General features: G+C 38.7%; 1 non-coding gene across 1 annotated transcript; it reads right to left on the bottom strand.

Annotated features, from left to right (window-relative positions):
- Nucleotides 1-3,799: 3,799 nt before the first annotated feature.
- On the bottom strand, nt 3,800-3,872 carry TRNAK-UUU (transfer RNA lysine (anticodon UUU)). The gene has a single exon. It is a non-coding gene; the product is annotated as a tRNA-Lys (tRNA).
- Nucleotides 3,873-5,411: the final 1,539 nt, after the last annotated feature.

Genomic DNA, 5,411 nt, shown 5'->3' on the forward strand with positions numbered 1-5,411 from the left:
GTGAGCGACACGCTTTTTTTTTAGATACCAAAGGCCCAAAACTGGATAGTACAGCGATTTGACCCGTGGAACTGCGAAACCACACTGGGATGTCGGGCCTACACAAGACTATTTTCAACAGATATATTTTTGTGTCACAACAGTCAGGAGACACTACTGTTTTTCTTTACGGAAAAAACTACCAAAACCTGAATAATAGAGATTTTTTACCGTGGAACAGCAAAACCACAGTTATAATTTACTGGTGTATACCAGGCTTTTTAAAATATATATATATTTGCAGCTGAACAGTGAGCGACACACTCAAACTGTTTTTTTTAGATACAAATGGCCCAAAAGTGGATAATACCGAGGTTTGTACCGTGGAACTGCAAAACCACACTTGTATTTCTCGGGCCTACACCAGACTATTTTCAACAGATATATTTGTGTCTGAAAAATCAGGGAGACACTATTTTTTTTTTTTTTACAGCAAAAAATGCAAAAAGCAGGATAATAGAGATTTTTTACAGTGGAACAGCAAAAGCACACTTCTGTCTCTCTGGCCTACACCAGACTATTTTCAACAGATATATTTGTGTCTGAAAAATCAGGGAGACACTATTATTATTTTTATACAGCAAAAAATGCCAAAAACAGGATAATAGAGATGTTTTACCGTGGAACATCAAAACCACAGTAATAATTTACTGGTGTATACCAGGCTTTTTAAAATATATATATATTTGCGGCTGAACAGTGAGCGACACACTCAAACAGTTTTTTTTAGATACAAATGGCCCAAAAGTGGATAATACAGAGGTTTGTACCGTGGAACTGCAAAACCACACTTGTATTTCTCGGGCCTACACCAGACTATTTTCAACAGATATATTTGTGTCTGAAAAATCAGGGAGACACTATTTTTTTTTTTTTACAGCAAAAAATGCAAAAAGCAGGATAATAGAGATTTTTTACCGTGGAACAGCAAAAGCACACTTCTGTCTCTCTGGCCTACACCAGACTATTTTCAACAGATATATTTGTGTCTGAAAAATCAGGGAGACACTATTATTATTTTTATACAGCAAAAAATGCCAAAAACAGGATAGTAGAGATGTTCTACCGTGGAACATCAAAACCACAGTAATAATTTACTGGTGTATACCAGGCTTTTTAAAATATATATTTGCGGCTGAACAGTGAGCGACACACTCAAACTGTTTTTTTTAGATACAAATGGCCCATAGAACTGCAAAACCACACTTCTATTTCTCTGGCCTACACCAGACTATTTTCAACAGATATATTTGTGTCTGAAAAATCAGAGGCACACTTTTTTTTTGGGGGGGGGGGGGGGGCACCAAAAGGTTAATAAGATGGGTATTTGTACATTGTGAAGGAGGAAAAAAAAAAGAGGATTTAGATAAAAAAAAAAAGGATTTTTCCTGGCCCCCGGGACCTGGAGCTAAGTCCAGCAAGTTCAGCAACAGGAGCAGCACACAGGACTGTAATGCAGCGTTTGCTGTTATAACCACTGCGTCTCCTATACAGCCTGCCTGCCTGATATACCTGGGATGGATATTAGTCCTGAGAAGGACTGTTTGTTTGATCTGGCAGCCTTTACAGACCCTACACTAACTATTTTGCAGGATATATCTCTCCCTAAATCAGCAGGGCTGCCCTACACTGTCTGATCCGGAGCGACTGTGTCCAAGATGGCGGCGCCCGATTTTAAATACTCGAGGTGACGCTGTGCGGCCAGCCAATCGCTGTAATGCCCACAAACAACATGGCTGCGGCATTACAGTGACTGGCTGGCAATCTCTGCATGTTCATTGGCACTGTAAAGAGCGCCAAACATGCAGGGCGGAGACCCGAGCTGCCGCCCGAGTAACCCGGAAATGCTCGGTGCTCGCCAAACATTCCGAGTAGCGTGATGCTCGGGCGAGTACCGAGCAGTGTCGAGCATGTTCGCTCAACACTAGTGATGAGTTTTCAGCCCAGTGAAAGGCTATCAGATTTGGGCAGTTAAAGGCAGGTGAAGCTGCATCATCCAGCGATTGATTTAGTTTACTCCAAAGCTGAATTCACATTCACACAGCTCAGTATTGATTAATTTTGACTTTCATATTGGTACTGCTAAATGTGCTGCAAAGAAAAAAAAGTAGGAATCACTCTGATTTTGTGTATTTTTTATGGGAGACATCATAGCTGCTAGTTTCCACCCATCAGCTTAAAGAGTACTGAAAGTTAGACATAGAGTCTACAGAGGGAAAATGCAGAAAACAAGTCATAAAATTGCCAAAGTAGTGTTAATCCTCATATCCACATGACATTTATTTCTGAAAAGCTAGGTATGATTTAAACAAAGCTAAATGATAGGTCTAGGTTAAAAAGCCTCAAAACTGAACAATGATGTAAATAATGGACCCTCAGATTAAAAGATGGGTGCTTTACAGACTGAGCTATCCAGGTTCTTTCTAAGTGCACTTTTGCAACATTTTCAAAAAAAATGTCTCTGTCCATATTTAAGTATACTCAGAAAAATTATCTTCCAATATGACTGTTCAAAGCCAAAACCAAGCACATAATCAATGATTTGTCGTGAGTTTGGACATATTCAAAGACATGTTTCTTGTTATTTTCTCTAGTGTAAAAGAGCATTTTATTTCTCATGTCAAACAAGTGCATTAAGCATGCAACTAATCTTCAAGCACAAGCTGAGATTTAAACAATACAAAGTGATCTGTTAAGATTTAAAAGCTTAATGCCTGAATAGGAACTTGAACCCTGGACCCTCAGATTAAAAGGCTCATGCTCTACCGACTGAGCTATCCAGGCTCCTTCCAAGCAAACTTAGCACATTTTTCAAGATTTACTTCCGATTCATCTAAATGTTTCTTCAGATATGCTGATTTTTTTCATATATGTATACATACCCAAAACAAAAGCCAGCACATAGTCTGCCAGCATAATGAGGTGTCAGGTTACATCTCTATTTATACTCTATGTATAGGAAAAAGGGGAAGAGGAGTGATGAGTATTCAGCCCAGTGAAAGGCTATCAGATTTGGGCAGTTAAAGGCAGGTGAAGCTGCATCCTCAAGTGATTGATTTAGTTTACTCCAAAGCTGAATTCACATTCACACAGCTCAGTATTGATTAATTTTGACTTTCATATTGGTACTGCTAAATGTGCTGCAAAGAAAAAAAAGTAGAAATCACTCTGATTCTGTGTATTTTTTATGGGAGACATCATAGCTGCTAGTTTCCACCCATCAGCTTAAAGAGTACTGAAAGTTAGACATAGAGTCTACAGAGGGAAAATGCAGAAAACAAGTCATAAAATTGCCAAAGTAGTGTTAATCCTCATATCCACATGACATTTATTTCTGAAAAGCTAGGCATGATTTAAACAAAGCTAAATGATAGGTCTAGGTTAAAAAGCCTCAAAACTGAACAATGATGTAAATAATGGACCCTCAGATTAAAAGATGGGTGCTTTACAGACTGAGCTATCCAGGTTCTTTCTAAGTGCACTTTTGCAACATTTTCAAAAAAAATGTCTCTGTCCATATTTAAGTATACTCAGAAAAATTATCTTCCAATATGACTGTTCAAAGCCAAAACCAAGCACATAATCAATAATTTGTCGTGAGTTTGGACATATTCAAAGACATGTTTTTTGTTATTTTCTCTAGTGTAAAAGAGCATTTTATTTCTCATGTCAAACAAGTGCATTAAGCATGCAACTAATCTTCAAGCACAAGCTGAGATTTAAACAATACAAAGTGATCTGTTGAGATTTAAAAATTTAATGACTGAACAGGGACTTGAACCCTGGACCCTCAGATTAAAAATTTGATGCTCTACCGACTGAGCTATCCAGGCTCCTTCCAAAGAAACTTAGCATATTTTTCAAGATTTACTTCCGGTTCATCTAAATGTTTCTTCAGATATGTTGATTTTTTTCATATGTGTGTACATACCCAAAACCAAAGCAAGCACATAGTCTGCCAGCATAATGAGGTGTCAGGTTACATCTCTTTTTATACTCTATGTGTAGGAAACAGGGGAAGACGAGTGATGAGTATTCAGTCCAGTGAAAGGCTATCAGATTTGGGCAGTTAAAGGCAGGTGAAGCTGCATCATCAAGCGATTGATTTAGTTTACTCCAAAGCTGAATTCACATTCACACAGCTCAGTATTGATTAATTTTGATTTTCATATTGGTACTGCTAAATGTGCTGCAAAGAAAAAAAAGAAGGAATCACTCTGATTCTGTGTATTTTTTATGGGAGACATCATAGCTGCTATTTTCCACCCATCAGCTTAAAGAGTACTGAAAGTTAGACATAGAGTCTACAGAGGGAAAAATGCAGAAAACAAGTCATAAAATTACCAAAGTAGTGTTAATCCTCATATCCACATGACATTTATTTCTGAAAAGCTAGGTATGTTTTAAACAAAGCTAAATGATAGGTCTAGGTTAAAAAGCCACCAAACTGAACAATGACATAAATAACGGACCCTCAGATTAAAAGACTGGTGCTTAACTGACTGAGCTATCCAGGTTCAGTAGAGATGAGCGGTGTTCGACTAGAACTGTTCGCCAATCTCAAATTCGAGCTGTTTTGGGCGGTGTTCGAGTTGTTCGACGAACCCGAACGATTTGCAAAAAATTCGGCTGTTCGAGGTTATGTTCGATAACTGTTCGTGCACCAAAAGCGTGTCCTGCATGTCTGGCGCTATTTAGAGCACCAATCATGCAGGGATTGTCTGCCACTCACTGTAATGCCACAGCCATGGTGGTTGTGGCATTACAGTGATTGCCCAAATCGATGGGAACAGTGCCAACAGTGAAACATGAAAAGCCGGCAATTCAGCAGCGGCATACACCTGTACCCGACAATTTAGAACCGAAAGAATAGAGCTTCACACATAGATTAGATAGATATAAACATGTCAGCCACATATATACGAAGTACAGTGAAAGTGCTGCTTACTGTACTTGTCATTTAGCGTAAAGGATTTATCAAAAAAAATAATAGTGTTTTCATGCACCGTCTCTTTAAAAAAGCCGGCCGGCAATTCAGCAGCGGTACCCGACAATTTATAACAGACAGAATAGAGCTTCACACATAGATTAGATAGATAGAAACATGTCAGTCACATATATATGAAGTACAGTGATAGTGTTGGTTACTGTACTTGTCATTTAGTATTAAAATAAAGGATTTATTATTAAAAAAATTGGCGTGGGGTTCCCCTTAATTTTAGGGTCTAGCGGAGGTTAAGCAGACGGCTGGGGCAGATGTTTGAGACCTGGGAAGGGGGTAATACCCACGGAGCTTCCCAGGCTACTAATATCAGCCCCCAGCTGAATACATAGCCTTTACTAGCTATTAAAATGGGGGACCCCCCAAAAAA

Source organism: Phyllobates terribilis, unplaced genomic scaffold (genome assembly GCF_046119375.1).
Source record: "Phyllobates terribilis strain yellow unplaced genomic scaffold, ASM4611937v1 Scaffold_1__5_contigs__length_1240528914, whole genome shotgun sequence".
NCBI lineage: Eukaryota > Metazoa > Chordata > Amphibia > Anura > Dendrobatidae > Phyllobates > Phyllobates terribilis.